Source organism: Podarcis filfolensis (genome assembly GCF_964270895.1).
Source record: "Podarcis filfolensis genome assembly, chromosome: 2".
Classification (NCBI taxonomy): Eukaryota; Metazoa; Chordata; class Lepidosauria; order Squamata; family Lacertidae; genus Podarcis; species Podarcis filfolensis.
Window position 1 is genome coordinate 96,708,886 of NC_139605.1, and position 18,873 is coordinate 96,727,758.

Sequence of the window (18,873 nt, forward strand, 5' to 3'; positions counted from 1 at the left end):
GAGGCCAAATAATATGGGCAGGCCTTTTGGAGAACCAACAACAAACAGGGCCTTCCTGACCTTGAGAGTCAGGTGATCAAGGGAAGCCAATCCCACTCAACTTCCTCAAGGTCTGCTATACTCCTTTAAGGGCTCATCTACACTTACATTTGTTCTGCATTTTCTAGGCACAGATCTGGGCTTTCCTTGCTGTGCCCAAGTGGGGTGGCATTGTTTTTAGGCCCTGGCGCTTTCTCCAAGAAAACCCGTGCTTTACCACTGAATCGGATCAACCCATGGAAAACCCAGCTGCCGTTTGCTCCAGTTCAGTGGTAAAACATGGGTTTACCCGGGGAAGGTGCCAGGACAAAGGCGGGGAAAATGTTCAAACACATACCGTATTTTTCGCCCCATAGGATGCACTTTTCCCCCTCCAAAAATGAAGGGGAAATGTGTGTGCGTCCTATGGGGCGAATGCAGGCTTTCGCTGAAGCCTGGAGAGTGAGAGGCATCGGTGCGCACCGACCCCTCTCGCTCTCAGGGCTTCAGGAAGGTATCCGCAAGCCTTGCACGCCCGGCGGGAGGCTTGGGGCGGCAGCCTGCAGCCCGAAGCTCGGGGAGCCCTCCGGAGGGCGCCCCGTGCTTCGGGCAGGTGTGCGCAAGGCTTGGGGCGGCAGCCGCGGCTGGGGGGAGGAAATAAATTTTTTAAATTCATTCCCCCCCCCCCCCCAAAAAAATGAGGTGCGTCCTATGGGCCGGTGCGCCCTATAGGACGAAAAATACGGTACCTGGAAATTCTGAAACGCAGCCTAGAAACTTCACAAAAGGAAGAGTCCAAAGTGCAAATTGGCCAGCTGTGTGCCACACAGCTCCCATCTTTCCTTGTTTAATTATAGGCCACGATCCTGATGAAAGCACACCCCCTGCCCATGAGCACTCCCCCCCCCAAGCCTTGTGTATCTGTGTGTGAGATTCTCATTGGGATTGCAGTTGAGGAAGGAAGGATTAGGCCTTATGAGAACCTGTCACCCCAGCACCTTTGAAATGAAGAAAAGAATCACCAAGACGTGTGTAGTTGTACATTAAGAGTGCCATTCTCCATCACACAATGGCACACATTCAATATGGGCAAGCGTACCAGATGGAATGACACCCCCCCACTGTTCTGGGGGGCTCTGATCCCTCTGAACCAATTTTTGGGGGGTTCATGGGGGTGGGAGGAAGCCTTGTTGTGCAAGCAGGTGAACTCTGCCCTATGCATTCGGCATAATATGCAATTTTACTCTCAGTTGTGTCCCCTCCCCCCTTAGGGTAGGGTTGCCATACATCCCAGACATGTCCTCTTTTGCGGGGCTACATGCCTATCCAGGGGTATTTTTTACAATTTAAGCAAATATCCAGGGTTTGCGGGGGTGGGGTTTACAAAAAAATATGTGCATGGGCGATTCTGGCTCTGTTTTGTGTTCTGGAGTGGACGTCGGTGGCAGCAGATGGCCGGTGGTTGAGCAATTGATCTCCCAAAAGGCCGAAGCTCAGCATATATATATATTTGGTCCATATTTTTACCTCTGGGGATATGGCCACCCTACCTTAGGGCATGTTTATTACAGTAAAAGCACTTTTTGTTGTTGTCGCTTTCCCCGCATTTGTATTTATTTGTGTGTGTGGTTTTTTTTAATGTACCTTTTCAAATAGTCACAGTGGCTAAATAAATGCACAGCAACAAAAATCCATAAACCACTCCATCACAACCCCAAACACTCAAAATAGAAACTGTATGTCCTCAGCACTAGCAACAACATGGTTCTCAGATGCCCTGGAATGCTAGCTGAAACATTTAATCTAAACATCATGAGGGATGTACATTTATGGAAATGAAAGGGGTTTTCAAAACACCGGTTTCCAAAACTAGCAAAGAATGCCTGGGGAGTCTCAGGGAACAGGTGCTACACAGCTGGTTTCTTAGGCACTCCTGAAAACGGGTGTCAAATAAAATATTGGGGGGCCAAGTCAACCCCACCCCACATAATCACAAGATGCAGCACTTACACAACATTTGAATATTCAACTTTTGGGAGGGACACACAAAGGGACCTCGGCCCCCTGGAACTGGTTCCTATGCCAGAAAATATGAGGAGGTAGCCATGCTAGGCTGTTGCTGCAAAATCAAAGGAGCCTGGGTGCCCCGAGACTCCTTGTGGATATTCCCAGGTGATGGGTTAATTGCTTTCTGCAATCTAGAGGAGGAGCTGTAAAATGACCAGTGCCTCTGATGAAGCTTTAGCGTTCTTCTCGAAAGGCATCTGGTGGAACAAACTTCCCGGAGTGCTTCAGCAACTCAATGGTGGGCTAGAGGTCGTGCCAAGGTCAGGCGGCACATCTCCTGGTCAGATAGCCTTTCCTATCAGCAGCAATTTTTCAGCCACTCAGGAAATGGCAGCCGAAGCAAACAGAGACACCATTAATTATTGAGCGCTTCGGTGTGGCTGGTGGAGACTCGGTGACCTTCCCGTTCTCCTTCAGGCAGGACCAGGAGCGCTGCAAAGCAAGAACTGGAGACTGGGTGCTTTGCGATGGAGCCGCATGCATTTTTTAACGAGCCTGTTGGAAATAGCATCATAGAATCTTAGGGCTATATTCAAGCAGCTTGCTGGGCTAGCAGAAGCTAGCACAACAGGACTCCCCCCACTTCTCTTCTTCCCCACAAGCCCCCCCACCTCCCCAAATCTGCTCTGGAACACACACAATCTTCATTATAGTCCAAAGACCCGCAGAAAACAATTCTGAAAGCAAACTCTGGCACAAATACAGGAAAGGCATTTCGAGACAATCACTGTGTTTTATCCAGAACATGCTGATTTCTAATTCTTATCACCTCCGAGAGAATTTTTTTGCCACGGTTATATCATTTATCTTATCTCCAAGGAGATACCTGACAGATGATATCAGCGTTTCCAGGTAAATTCACCAATAAGGGCTTAATTAATTGGTTCCTGGCTTGTTTATATAGCCTACAGTGTAATAAAATATGTTTCATACAATCGGCAGCCTGAGAATATAAGCAGAGTCTATCCTGATGAGGTATATTGGTAGGGTTGCCATATTTCTAGAGGCAAAAATCTGGACAACCCCACCCCCAAAGCCCTAGATATTTGCTTAAAATTGTAAAAGTCCCCCAAAATATCTACGAGGGACCTGGTCAGCGAAGGCTGAACTGCAGGTGTTTGCCCAGCCTCTGCTTAAACCTGTGGTGTCCAAACTTTTTTCAAAGAGGGCCAGATTTGATGAAGTGAAGGGCCGTGAGGGCCGACCAAAATTATCCTTTTTTAGGATTGAAGTTGTTGAGTGTTTTTTTATGATTTTACCCCAAAGTTAGGAATAAACTGCCACAGGGGCCAGATTAAACTGACCGGCAGGCCGGATTAGGCCCCCAAAACAGACTTTGGACATGCATGACTTAAATGCTTTCAAAGAAGGAGAGTCTGCCCACCTTCCCAAGACATTCCGATCCACTAATGAACAGCTCTCTCTTTTTAATGTCTAATGCTGTATTGTTTTTAATATTCAGTTGGAAGCCGCCCAGAGTGGCTGGGGAAACCCAGCCAGATGGGCGGGGTATAAATACGGTAATCATAATCGTAATAGTAATAATTATCTTTAGGACATTTATTTCAATGTTTAGCCATAATCTTACCATTTCCACCCATTGGTTCCTAGTCTTGTTCTGTAGGACCTGTAGCTGCCCCTCTTTCTAACCAGCTGTCGTTGGACTATAACTCCCATCATGCCTGACCATTGGACATGCTGGCTGGGGCTGATGGCATCCAGCAACATTTGAAGAGCTACAGATTCGCCAGCCCTTCACTAGAGCAGGTTTTCCCAAATTTGGGTCCCCAGCTGTTTTTTTGGACTACATTTCCCATCATCCCTGGCCACTGGTCCTGCTAGCTAGGGATGATGGGAGTTGTAGTCTAACAACAGCCGGAGACCCAAGTTTGGGAAACCCTGCTCTAGAGCAGCAAAAAGCAGGCTGCTCTGTCTTCCATGTTTCCTTTCCCCACCTAAACAATAGAAGCAATCCAATCACAAGAAAGAATTGGTAATCTGGCCATAAATCAGGGTGAGAGCTGGCCTTTCCCAGCTGCAAAGTCTGAGAAGGAGCTGTTGTAAATTCCTGTTGGTCTAAAACCATCTGTATCCAGAGGCCCCTGTTTCACGGCTGCTTGGCGTCAGAGACCCTAAAACTGTGAGCTGACCTTGTCACAGCTACAGAAGAAATACTTAGGCATGAGGGGGACTTCCTGGCAGGTCCTAAGGCTTAAGATAACAGAACAAATACTTGCTATAACTGCTCCATTGACTGAACCAGAGACATGAGAGAAACTAGCCTTGGTAAGAAGCACTGACACCCACTTTTCCAGTTTCTGTCCTTGTAACACAAGGTTGTGGGACTGTTAACCAAATTGTGAGACGTGTGGCTCAACCGCAGTCTGCATGGCAAATGATCAGGGGTGATCGGATGATGGGAGTTTGTAGTCTACTAACATTGGAGAGCCATAGGTTTTTCATCCACGATTCAACAGCAGCCTGCCATTAGACTACCTACCTGTTTAATTAACACTTCTCATGATTTATTGCTATGCCAGAAAAAAGCTTCACCTGCCAAATTTCCAACTATCAGGGTTCCATGAAAGAAAGAGAAACCTGGGCCACACTTTTTATGTTCATTGCAGCATCTGGGCTTGGCAAGGCATGTGACCCTCACCTCCAACACTTATTTGATTTAGATTTATACATTTTTTGCCAATTTACTCGGTGTTAGATACCATCAATATATCATTTTCATATAATTTTCTCTTAGAACATAACATGCTGAAAATCCATATTCTACAATTGTTTCCATGCTTCCATGACTATATTTATGACCGATATCTATTGCCCAATTTATCATTGGGGATTATGAAACTAACTCTTGTGCCTTCGCCTCCTTCCCAATAGTGCTGCCACCCCAGGAGCTGCTTCCATGGCCTCCATCCACTGGTGGGGGAAACTGAGACATTCTGGGATCAAGTCAGAAGCCGTGACGGCTTGGGGAATTTACAGGACCGTCCCGGGAAAATTGGGGCAGTTGGAGGGTATGTTGTGATCGGATCCTGAAAGTACTCAGCCACATGTACAGACGTAGGGAGCATGCAGGAGACACGGAAAAGCATTCTCTTTTGTTCTCTGTTGTTCCCATTAAATGGAGGCTACGTGCTGTCTACAGCCCGTCATTTGAAAGCCACTATCCCATGTGGCTGCAGTGTGCGCACATGAAAATCACAACCACATGAGAGAGAGCCAAGCACTGAGTTCTTTCTCACCCAATTGGCACCCTCCCTCTCAAAGGGAACAAAGCTAACCCGACGTGAGGTGGCGAGACCTGCGCAACAGGCTTGTACGTGGCTGGGTGAGTGCGTGGAGGAAAAGTTTGTGATGGGAAAGAAGGAGGATAATTGGGCTCTGTTTTAAATTGTACACAGCCAAATTTCATGTGGTTGCTTCTGAGTCTCAGCTGCTGCTCACCAGGCTGGTTCACTGTCCCTTAGCCTCAGGACACCACCTCTAAATTATGAACCTAAATCATGACCTAAATTATGAACCTAAATTATAGTCAGGAACATTGAGAAGGAAGGAGGTAAGGAAATGAGCCCATGCAGCTGATCTCCCCCAGCTCACTAACAAGAATAAATCTGACAAACAAATAATAAATCTACTGAAATCAAAATTTCTGGTATCTATGTGGGGCCCACAAAGGGTTCTGCTGGTAGAGCTAGTGGAGCAGATCTCCACGATCTTTGATGGACTGTAAGAAAGTCCCAGGGCAGTAGTGGGGGGCGTGATGGATACAGGGGGAGGATGGGAGACCCAGTCAATGCTGTTCATTCATTAAGGCAGCCGCTGTCAATCTATTGCCTGGGCCGGGGCTGATGGGAATTGTAGTCCAAAACAGCTGGCAGTCATTGGGTTGCAGTGCGACTCATGCAACACGTTGGCGATTAATATACACAGAACAATAATTATACATACTTTATCAACTTTCTGAGAAAAATACATAACATTAAACAAAGCCACAAAGACTTGCGAACTACCCAACCTAAAATGAACTTATAATGTCTGTTTTCAATAGATTTTTTCAAATGCTTAACTCAGTCTAGTCTTTTAGATAAGTTCTTGAAGATACCAACAAAAGGTAAGTTTGGTGATATTCACAATACCAAGAGATGCTAGTAGAGTTGTAGATAGAGACAGGGTGCTGGCGTTTTGCATCTGTTTCGCCCTGGCAGTCCAAGTAATCAAAAGGCCGCTGTTTGCCCCCGATGGGGCCCTTTAACTGGGGCTTGCAGGTAGCACACTCCCAAGATAGTTTTCCGGGCTTCTTCAGTGGTCTAATCTCAAAGTCTTGATACGTATACGTTGCATTTTTCTGGCAGTCATTAGGTTGGCAAAGGCTACACTAAGGGGCTCAGCTAAAAACCAGACAGCAAATGCCATGGTGTTAGCGATGGCCTTGCTTCTTGCTTTCCTGACAATGGATTCCAAAGTGGGAGAGGTGGTCAGGCTGTTTTCCTTATTTCTTTCTGCTGCGTGGCAACTCTATGTCACAGTGACAGACAGCTTGTGGCTTGCCAGCTATGTTCTGTTTGACATTGGTCTCTGGCAGAGGAGGTGGCAGCCACATGCAACAGGAGAGGGGTGTGAATGATGCCCTTCCTTTGCTCTCTGACAAGCAGAGAATGTTACTCATTCTTTTGAGCGGACAGGAACTCTCATCCTGAGCTTATCGCCCGGGGCAACCCATGCTGGTGTGTGTTTGATCCCAGCAAGGAATGAGAATGACAGTGCGGGTGGAGGCTGGGGTAGGATGTCCCGGGGGCAAAGCAGATTTTGCCAGGGACATACTCTGCCCTGCATGTCCAGCAAAGTAGCCATGGTAGTCTGTTACAGCAAAGAATAAGGAAGAGTCTTGCAGCATCTTAAAAACAAACACAATCTGTCGAAATACCCCATATATGTGTTGTAAATAAAAATATGCCCTTTTCCCTTATGGGGTATCCAAGAGCCCATATAGAGTCCTTACATAGGTTCCCTATTGGTAGGAGAAAATAACAGAGGCCAACCAGAGAATATTGAGAAGCAAAGCAGCTAGTAAGCTTGATCTTTATTGATCTGTTGCAACAGGGTACTCCCCTCACACGCAGGAGAGGAGGAGGACCCCCAAAATTGCTGTGCAAGGGCCTACGAACTTTTGAAATTCCCATCCTGTAGATCAAGACCACCCCCAGAAACATTATGCATACATCACAGAAGGGGTGTAACCTAAGACCACCCCTCAGATACATCCCACCTACATCACAGAAATTTAAATGTTGTTTTTCTCCTGTCACAGTTTATCTCCTGTCTGGCAAGTTACTTGATTGGATTTCCTGGGGAGCCTGGCCATTCTTTTGTAGTGGTAAAATACTTATTTCCTGGGCCAGGTCACAGGCTCACACCTTATTCAAACAGACATATCCTTGAGACAGGATTTGTGAGGAAAGAGACAATGGGGAGGCTTTTCCAGGTTAACCTTGCAGAGAAAGGATTTGGTCAGTTTAGGAATCAAAATGGTTCCAGGTTGGTCTTCCTGTGTTGATCTATGTATGTGCAGTTATGAACATTACCATATATCTAAGACCATAAAATTCCTATCACATATGTAAGCTGTGAATAGGGCAATGCGGGGCCTTTATCGGCTGGTTCTGCAGATGCAGTTTGTGCCGCAGTGTTGCCGATGGCATAGACCTTCCAGAGAAAGAGCAAAAAGGATCCATTGTGTGTGCAATCACTTTGCGGTCCTTCGTCAGCGTAGCACAAGGTAGTTCAGCTTCCCCATTTACTAATGCACAGTGGGCTGTGTGGCTAAACCTTGGAAGCAGTAAAATGTGAGTTTTGTTTGTTTGTTAACGGGCTGAGAACACTATGTACCTGTGCAAAGTAGATGGTTTGCGTGTGAATCCCTTTCTTAAATCGGCTTTGTTGTAAACAAAATCTGCCCTTTTCCCTTATGGGGTATTCCGCAGCACGTATAAAGTCCTTAAGTGGGTTCCCTATCGGTAGGAGAAAATAACAGAGGCCAACCAGAGAATTTTGAGAAGCAAAGCAGCTATTAAGCTTGATCTTTATTAAACTGCTGCAACAGGGTCCTCACTCACCACAAGCAGGAAAGAGGAGGAACCCAGAACAAAGGTGTGCCAGCCACTATATAAACTTTTGAAATTGCCCACCCTCAAACTCAGGACCACCCCCAGAAATATCATACATACATCACAGAAGGGGTGTAGCCCAAGAACACCACCCCAATACATCATACATTGTTGTTTAGTCGTGTCCGACACTTCGTGACCCCCATGGACAGCTAAATCCTGTCTGGCAAAAAATGGTCACTGATTGGATCACCAGGGCAGCCTGGCCATTCTTTTGTAATGATAAATACTTAATTCCTGAGCCAGGTCATAGGCTCACCCTATTCACTCCTTAAATGTGCCCTTAAGGCAGGATTTGTGAGCACAGAGACAATGGGGAGGTTTTTTCATTTCCTCCCTCCTTGCAGAGAAACATATGGTCAGTTTGGGAGAGTCAAAATGGTTTCAGGACTGTCTTCCTGTACTGTTTCAGACATGTGGTTTATATATTTATGTACATGTTTGCCTTGTACATTTAATTTATATATCTGAGACCTTAAATTCTTATAACAGCTTTAATACGGAATGAGCAGGTAAACGACAGAGTTGGTAGAATTCTGAACTGTACCACTTCCGATTATTCTGCTGCTGTTCAGCTTTGTGCGTTGATAGTTTTTAAAGTCTTATTGCGTTTTTATGTTGTCTTTTATTACATTGAAAAAAGGATTTGTGAAAAGGTCGGCTCTAATACCGTGTAAATAAATAAAATGTGGTGTATTTTTTACAGACGGCACGTTCTCTGAATTAGGCTCCACCTGCTTTGAGCAAATACAGTGTGTATGCATGTGTGTGTAGTTCTGTGAGTTTGCATGCACACACAGGCACAACATCTTCCCCAGCTATAGCAGCTGCCATCTTCCACCAACATTATGTGTTCATATTTTGGGAAGGGGGAGAGAGAACCCTGGGAGCAAAACCATTCAACCCAGCCAGCAGTGCCCAAGGACACATCAGCACACCAACAGGAAATCCTTTGTTCAAACAGAGCAGATGAAGTCAGATGGACACTTTACGCACAGTCAACAACAGCCAGACCTTTGTCTGTGTTTGCCAAGTGAATCCAATCAGCCCCTAATGACTGGAGAGCTTCTTGGAGGATTGAGGTGGGGGAAGGGGCGCTACACCAACCCTATTAACTCAGGTCTTTTTCTTAAAAAGCACACACCAAAAACAAAACAAAACAAAACAAAACAAAACAAAACAAAACAGTCTAACAGCGAAAGCGACCTTGTCTGCCAGCCTCCTCCACTTTGAAGGATGAAAAGAGTATCAGCGAGCAGATTAAGCAGGCAATAGGCACCAGATGTCATGGATCGGTTGGATGCAGAGGAATGGCGGGAGGAACCAGCTGGGGAACCCCCAAGAGAAGACAGCTCAGAGCCTGGGGACTGGTGGTGGGAAGACAATGAGAGGTCATAAAGAAAAGAGAAAGTCTGGGAGGTGGAGGTGCCAGAAGCTGAAGAGGTAACTTCTTCTTCTTCTTTGGCGATCACTCGTAGCTGAGTAAGATTGTCTTCCATGAACCCGGTCTTAACAGGGAGTCCGTAAGTGACTGTGGAGGCCAATTCTGGATCCACACGTCCTTCCACAGTAGGGACCTAGGTTTCTGGGCAGGAGTTGACCACTGTGAGGGTTTGCCAAGCATGCATTCCTCTCAGCACGTTTCTCCCTTTTGTCCTCAATTTGATCGTCTTCAAAGCCCATTACACCTTTGGTAAAGACTATTCTCCAATTGGAGCGCTTACAGGCCTGTGTTTCCCAGTTGTCGGTGTTTATACAATATTTTTTGAGATTTGCCTTGAGAGAGTCTTTTAACCACCAGCATCATGTTTTCCATTTTTAAGTTCGGAATAGAGTAGTTGCTTTGGAAGACTATAAAACGCAATACACTAAGCCTTTCTATGCTGGATCAGAAATTCTAGCTAGGGCAGCATTGTGCTTTCAATAGCAAACAGGTGAGTGCATCTAGAAAGTGCCCCTCTCATCAGCACGGGCTATTCAAAGAGGTAACAGGGCTTAGTGAGCTAGGGGAGTCTGTGGCAGAGAGAAGTCCAAAATCAGAGGCAGAGGCTGAAGCAGGAGAGGAGGGAGGCCAAGAGGCAGAGATGAGTCCGGGTGGTGAAGAGTCACGGGAGTCTCCCTCTCCTGCTGCGACAAGCTCCTCACCTGGTCTCCCAAAATCAGAAGAGGCATGAAAAGGGTGGAGGAGAAATTAGCTTCACAAAGTCACAGTCTCTGATTGCTTGGGGGAAACCCTGGGGAGGACAGGACTTAGACAGCTGTGGGGAGGTGGGGTTTTTTTCCCAGTTTCAGCAACTAATCCATGGGGCAATATATACTGAGGATGAGCTGCTGTGCCCATTAGGCCTGAAACTCTGCCAAGTCTGTACAGATTGGGTTCTTGCTCATAAAGAGCGAACTCCAACTTGCATAACTCGCTCCCAACACCAATGAATGAAAAGAAGACACATTTTTCTCTCTATTTGGCACACCCTATGTTATAAGATGACCATGCAAAGGTCTACCCCAGGGGTCAGCAAACAGGAGGGCCGGTTCAACGTCTCTCAGACCTTGTGGTGGGCCAGACTGCACGTGGTGGAGGGGGGCTTCTATCTCTCCCCCTCTCTCCCCCCTCCCCTCCCCCTGCTTTCCTACCTCCTCCTCCGCTCTGCCTGAGGTTGGGAGCCGGTGGCAATGGCGGCACCTCTTTTCTGGGCCAGCTTTCCCAGGCGCCAGATGTGGGACCAGCAGGCGCACCAAGCTCCAGCCGAAGCCCCATGACGCATCAGTCATGATGCCCACAACGCAGCCATGGACAGAGAGGCTGGCGGGCGGATGGCGAGTCTGGGCCACGTCTCAGTGTGCGGGTGGTGAGGCTTCGGATTGGCTGGCACCAATCAAAGCCCAGCTCCCTTCCTCCACCTGTGGGCCTTAGTTTGCTGACCTATGGTCTACCCCTTGGCATCTCTAAGTAGGGCAGGAAGAGATCTTTTCCTGAGATCCCGGAGAACTGCTGCCCGTCACTGTGGACAATACAGTCAGATTGATGGATCAAAGCTGGTGATCCACTGAAGGAAGTTTCCTGTATATCAGACGGCATGATTTCGAATGACACTGAATTCTTTTTCCTACTGCAGTGCCAATCAAAATGTCTGTATTCTCTCCCAGGCTACCAAAATAGATACCTTAATTCAAGGCAGCATCCCTTATTGAAAGAACCCTAAGAAAGTCTCACATAATGCATGTGAGTTGATATAGGAGGCTGTCACACAGCAGTTTATTGCAAAACTGGCGCTGCTCATGCATGCAAACTTTTGGGGGGTTTTCTGCAGCGACCACACAATGACCTCATCAAAAATGCTCTCTCATCTTTTCTTCCCATTCAATTCAGATTTACCATTTCCATGGAAAAATCTGCTAAGTACAGTGCCTTTTTTCTGGGGGGAAGCAGGGGTACACATACCCCTAAACATTTTGTGAATCTAACGGGAGAAGAAACTAAAAATGTTACAATTTTTAGCTTCTTCTCTAGCAAAGTGAATCGTCAGTTCCGTTGTTACCACCTCCGATGGCGGCTTCATTTCCTTTCCCGGTGTTTCCTGAGTCTCAGACAGAAGCGAGCGTTTAATGTGTGAAGCAGTGTGGAATGTGGATGTGGGGTGTTTTATTGATGAAAATTTGACCTCATTGAGGGGCAGTATTTCAATATGAGTAGGAAAATTACTATTTTTCACCAACAGCAAGCAGAGGAATTGGGAAGATGTTAGTGTACACAACCTCACGCCAACATGGAATTTACTGCCAGCTGCCAGCTATGTAATATGAGATAATGCATGTTCTTTGTACTTTTGTCCATTTACTGTATTTATTTTCCCCAATTTGGACTACTAAATGGTGATTTTCTTGAGTCAAAATGAGAGTACCCCTAAACATTTTTTAATAGAAAAAAAGCACTGGCTAAGTAATATAATAAAGCACCATGTGGAAATGGTAAATCGAGATTCAGCGCTTGGGAACAGGGTGGCATGTTTATGAGGGTGATGTAAACTGGAAGCTGTGAAGAACTTGAATGCATGAGCTGCACTGGGCCCACAGCAAGTGGTTTTCTTGAAACACCCCATTGACTTTGCTTTCCAGCCCTACAACATCCCACTGCTCACCTGTCAAAGCTGCCCAGTTAGCTAAAGGACAGCAATCGGCCTCTGGATCTGTGCCTGGAATTTGAGCAAAGGGAGCTACTTTTGGCAAGCGGCCATTTAAAACCTGCCAAAGATGGTAACAGCAGCCAGAAGAAACGAAACGTGTTTTAAAGCACAGAGGTGTCATTGTGCAATAAGAGCAGCCATTCCAAAACACCCTCTGAGGCAGAGTGTTTTCTGATAAAGATGTTGTGTCCAGTATCAGAGATTTTCACAAAATGTCTCCATTTCCAGACCATCTGCCTCACAGGGCCTTTTGGGATGACGTCTTTAAAAAATGTACCGCCATCAGCTGCTCATTTGCTATGGGGAGATCTAGACGTATCTTTTCCTCTGCAATTGTGTTTATATTGTTTTATTTATCTACTTGCGTTGGTATGCTTTTGAATTGCTATTTTTTATTGTTTTATTTATTTCTATTTAAAATCCTGCTTTGTTGAGCCACCGCCTCTTAAAGCAACTAACAAATATGTATACGCAGTGCTTTTTGCTTTAAAAAAATGTTTTGGGGTACTCTCATTTTGACTCAAGAAAACCACCATTTTATAGTTCCAATGGGGGAAAATAAATACGGTAAATGGACAGAAGTACAAAGATTCACAAAATGTTTAGGGGTACGCATACCCCTGCGTAGCCCCAGAAAAAAAAGCACTGTGTATATGATTGCACTCGCATCCACTCACTCATTTATTTTGTGCAGAGAGCAGTGATAGAAATTCACTGGCCACGAATAAGCCTCTCATTGCCTGCAATCCTATATCAACTGAGTTGGGAGTAAACCCTATGAAATCAGTGGGGCAGTGGGACTTCCGTCTGGGTAGACATGTACAGAACTGCCCTGTAAAGAGAACAGAGAAAATGCTGTTGAGAAAATGCAGTTTTCTCCCTCTTATCAAGGGCACTTGCAGTTTGCAGCACCACACACTTCCATCCAGTGTCCCTTGCTCCTGCAGCTACTGGCTACTTACCATGCTTCGTTTATGGATACTTATTATTTTGCACTATTTTACTGATATCTCTAATGCAAATATTAAAACCTGTGTGATACTTTTCTTAAATGGCCTGCTGAGAAAGCATTTTGGTATCCCAAAGCTTTGCTGTGCTGCTAGTGGAATGTAAGATTATATAACATTTGTAAGTCAATGTGACAGATCCTGAAGCTGAGGCTCCAATACTTTGGCCACCTCATGAGAAGAGAAGACTCCCTGGAAAAGCCCCTGATGTTGGGAAAGATGGAGGGCACAAGGAGAAGGGGACGACAGAGGACAAGATGGTTGGACAGTGTTCTTGAGGCTACCAGCATGTGTTTGACCAAACTGTGGGAGGAACTGGAAGACAGGAGGGCCTGGCGTACTCTGGTCCATGGGGTCACGAAGAGTCGGATGCGACTAAACAACAAGAAGTCGTCAATGTGAAATACAGTGGTACCTGGGGTTAAGTACTTAATTCGTTCCGGAGGTCCGTACTTAACCTGAAACTGTTCTTAACCTGAAGCACCACTTTAGCTAATGGGGCCTCCTGCTGCTGCCGCCGCGCCGCCGGAGCACAATTTCTGTTCTCATCCTGAAGCAAAGTTCTTAACCTGAAGCACTAATTCTGGGTTAGCGGAGTCTGTAACCTGAAGCGTATGTAACCCGAGGTACCACTGTAATAAAAAACTAAATACAAGCATGTGAATATGTTTCACTGACATGAGTGGAAGTGCTCAAGCGATCTTTGGAAAGATCCTTTCTCTCCAGTTCTAGCACTCTGTTGTAACACAAATTATCTCTGAAAAAAGTTGTTTCTATTTAAAAAACAAACAAGGGAGGGGGCAGCCTAAATGTTTCCCATAAAATGTAAGCTTTCTTTTCATTTTTTTTGTTTTTAAAAAACATTGCGTGATGGGAGCTACTAAAATAGCCTTCTGGTGAAAGCACACCCAGCCAAAACCACAGGATCAGAACTACATTGCTAGAAAAATTGACTCAGTTAGGAGCATTCAGCCATTTCTTCAGCTGAGCCTATTCACCAGGGACTGTGAGATCTAAGTCCCTTGACAATCAGGTGACTGCATATTACAATTGTACATTCAAAGAAAGGCACACAGATCAATACAGTACAATCCTTGCAGGCTTCTCTGTTGTTTATTTTCATTAAAGGTGTGATTAAGGACACAGCTACATTAGTAAAGAAAAAGCGTTTTATATGCGTTATAACACTGTGGCACCAGATGGCGCTGCAGAGTCCCGTCTTTGGCCAATGTGATTTCCCATTTTGAAGTTTACAACACGTTTTCCTGAAACACATTTTTTGATTTGTCTAGGTCCAGCCTAAGTTTTTACATCTATATTGAGCAGCCAGGCCCGAAGGAAACACCCTTAATGGGGAAAGTAGTTTCTATTCTGCTCTCCCCCTCTTAAAAAAAATGCAAATGAAAAACCCCTCAGGCTTGTGGAAAAAACGTCAAATGTCGGTAAAAATCAATATAGTTTTTCTCAAGTCTATTTCTATCCGCTCCTTTCCTGACGCTGTCTCTTCTGCCCTCTTGTGATGGGAGAGAGAATATTGACTGGTGATGTTTAATGTGTATTTAAAAAACTCAGACATTTTAAGGCTCCTTCCAGGTAGGGACTTTGTATCTCAAATGGGCTGTTCAGATCCAGTTTTTTGTTTTGTTTTTATAATGTGTGCATGATTAGCATTGTATCTTCCACATATACTGGTCTGATTCAGCTACACTTCAATATGTGGTTGGAAACCGCTACCTTGAAATGTGCATGTGGAAGGCGATTAATAAGCATCATCATCATCAACAACAAGGGATACCCTATCCTTTTTGAGTATCCCTGGTATGGTAAAGTCCAGATTGAGGAAGGGGAAAGTGTGGCAAGACCCTGAAGTGGCCCAGACCCAAGTTTATCGCCTCAGTGAGAAGACTGGGCCATGCTGGGATACAAGGAGGATTCACAGGGTCTTTGAGGGACACGTGTGGCACTGTGGGTTAAACCACAGAGCCTAGGACTTGCCGATCAGAAGGTTGGCGGTTCGAATCCCCGCGACAGGGTGAGCTCCCGTTGCTCAGTCCCTGCTCCTGCCAACCTAGCAGTTCGAAAGCATGTCAAAGTGCAAGTAGATAAATAGGTACCGCTCTGGCGGGAAGGTAAATGGCATTTCCGTGTGCTGCTCTGGTTCGCCAGAAGCGGCTTAGTCATGCTGGCCACATGACCCGGAAGCTGTACGCTGGCTCCCTCGGCCAGTAAAGCGAGATGAGCGCTGCAACCCCAGAGTCGTCCACGACTGGACCTAACGGTCGGGGGTCCCTTTACCTTTTTACAGTGTCTTCAGCTAAGCCATCAGTCAAACACCTTCAACCTGTGGTGGAACCGCCTTTGAATGGACCACATACATTTGTGCTTCTGCTTTGCACAGCCATATACAAACGTGTGTGAATGTATATGTGTGTGTGTGTGTGTGTGTGTGTGTGTGTGTGTGAGATGTTTGGAGCTGAAATGAATGCATCTTGTGTGAGAGAGCATGAGCTGATGATGAGCATGGCAGGATACAGCCAGTTTTTCTCCCAGGCAGTGTTACAGCCTCCAGCGACTTGGGATGCAGCCAGGTTTGAGAAGCACTCAGGACTGGTGTGAAAGGAGCTTTTCAGAGAGGGAGAGAAACCCACCCAAAGGCAAATATTATGGGAGCAAAAAGCAAGGGGGTGGGGTGCGAGGAGAAGCGTGCCTGTAGTCTTGAAAACGTGGAATGGATTTTGCAGGCTCGGGCATTGACTGAGCTCATTGCTCACCTTTCAGCTCCCTGGTTTTCCACTCTGGTCAGATGCTAAGTTTTGTCTCCAGAATAAAAAAATGCTGTGTCTTGGTTCTGGACCAGGGCTGGTACGAAAAAGGAATAAAGAAGAATGGGGAGTCCGGCTGGGCTCCAAATCCCACCCACCCAGCCCAGAAACTGACAGCACTTCTGTGGTGGGGGTATCGCATTATTTTCACACTTGCACCCTGCAATATTTTGTCACTGGGGAAATGTACTCCTGCCCCATTTCCCCCATACAGCATCAGTTAGGAGTGTTGGGTCGATTATGGGTGGTATTCAACTAAGCGATACCTATAGCAGACCTACTGAAATGTATGAACACGACTAATCAATTTCTCTTAGTAACACTTACTTGAATGCCATCCTATATCTGTGTGGGTTCCATGACCCACCATTGGGTAGGATCTGTGACAACATTAGTGCTGAGCAACAAAACTGAGGATATTTGCAAGTCCTCAACATAAAAGGAAGGGTTGCAGGTGGCACTGTGGGTTAAACCACAGAGCCTAGGACTTGCTGATCAGAAGGTTGGCGGTTCGAATCCCTGCGACGGGGTGAGCTCCCGTTGCTCAGTCCCTGCTCCTGCCAACCTAGCAGTTTGAAAGCACGTCAAAGTGCAAGTAGATAAATAGGTACTGCTCCGGTGGGAAGGTAAACGGCGTTTCCATGCGCTGCCCAACTCCTGCCAACCTAGCAGTTCAAAAGCATGTCAAAGTGCAAGTAGATAAATAGGTACCGCTCCGGCAGGAAGGTAAACGGTGTCTCCATGCGCTGCTCTGGTTCGCCAGAAGCGGCTTAGTCATGCTGGCCACATGACTCAGAAGCTGTATACTGGCTCCCTCGGCCAATAAAGCGAGATGAGTGCCGCAACCCCAGAGTCAGCCACGACTGGACCTAATGGTCAGGGGTCCCTTTACCTTTACAGCATAAAAGGAGGACGAATTACTCCCTCTTCCCAGCCAAACAAAACTGAGCCAAGATGGAAGGGTTATGTCAGGATGAAGCCATGTTTTTATTCATTGGGTGAAATTTGTTACCTTTCGGAGTTTCTTCAAAGGCTCTCAGGGCAGCCGAGGTGGCAGCTAGTTATTCCCCTTATTCCTCATCACAATCCTGTGAGGTAGGTAAGGGCTGAGGGACAGTTACTGGTTCAGTGGCCTTTGTGGGGATTTGAACCCATGTTCGAGATCAATGGACTAGCTGCTCACGACACCAAACTAGCACACAGGGCAGCAGCTTAAAATATCCCTGTGTGGTACCTCTTACTGTGTGTGTGGAGAGACAATCAGAGCAAACGGAAGGCTGATCCATACTGTTGTTTAATGTGGATAGCAAAGTTTCTGTGCCTCCATTAGTTCTCTGTTTTTTCAAACTCTCTCCTTTTTTGAGTATCTCTGGTATGGGAAAGTCCAGACTGAGGAGGGGAAAGTGTGGCAAGGCAGTGATTTGGAGGAGAATGCCAAATGGACAGTGGAAAAATAGTACTACTACTACTACTACTACTACTAGTAGTAGTAGTAGTAGTATTTTTCCACTGTCCATTTGTAGTAGTAGTAGTAGTAGTAGTAGTAATAATAATAATAATAATAATTTTATTACAGTATTTATATGCCACCCATCTGACTGGGTTGCCTCAGCCACTCTGGGTAGCTCCCAACAGAATATTAAAAACACAGTAAAACATCAAATATTAAAAACATCCCGGTCTTCATATGTCTTCTAAAAGTCAGATAGTTGTTTATTTCCTAGACATCTGATGGGAGAGCACCACTACTGAGAAGGCCCTCTGCCTGGTTCCCTGTAACCTCTCTTCTCGCAGTGAGAGAACCGCCAGAAGGCCCTTTGTGCTGGATCTCAGTGTCCGGGCTGAACGATGGGGGTGGAGACGCTCCTTCAGGTATACTGGGCAGAAGCCATTTAGGGCTTTAAAGGTCAGCACCAACACTTTGAATTGTGCTCAGAAATGTAATGGTAGACAATGTAGATCCTTTAGGGCCGGTGTTATATGGTCTTGGCGGCCACTCCCAGTCATCAGTCTAGCTTCCACATTCCGGATTAGTTGTAGTTTCCGAGTCACCTTCAAAGGTAGCCCCACGGAGAGTGCATTGCAGTAGTCGAAGTGGGAGATAACTAGAGCATGTACCACTCTGACAAGACAGGGCACAGGCAGGTAAGGTCTCAGTCAGAGTACCAGATGGAGCTGGTAGACAGTTGCTCTGGACTCAGAATTGACCTGTGTGGCAGTACAGGAATCTTGCGATCCACAATAAACCACAGTATAGATGAACCCTGAGTGGCTCCTAGTTGCCTCCTCCCTTTGATTTTTGTCATGGGAGCATGTTGACTCGTGGTGTGGTCAAAAGCAGCAATGACCTGCCCTCTTACGTCCCATTGGTTGGGATATTACAGATGACCAGCTCCCCATGTGGATATATGCACACTGTGGAAACGCTCCTACTTTGTAAATGGTTACAGTGGTACCTCGGGATGCGAACGGGATCTGTTCTGGAGCCCTGTTTGCATCCAGAAGCAAACATAACTAGCGATAGCACGTCTGCGCATGCACATGTTGCTTTTCGCCGCTTCTGCACATGCGTGTGACGTCATTTTGAGTGTCTGCA

General features: G+C 46.1%; 1 long non-coding RNA gene across 1 annotated transcript; it reads left to right on the forward strand.

Moving 5' to 3' along the window:
- Positions 1-727: 727 nt before the first annotated feature.
- LOC310755761 lies at positions 728-9,001 on the forward strand. The gene is made up of 2 exons (XR_014544519.1): positions 728-7,038; positions 7,723-9,001. It is a non-coding gene; the product is annotated as an uncharacterized lncRNA (long non-coding RNA).
- The last annotated feature ends 9,872 nt before the right edge of the window (positions 9,002-18,873 follow it).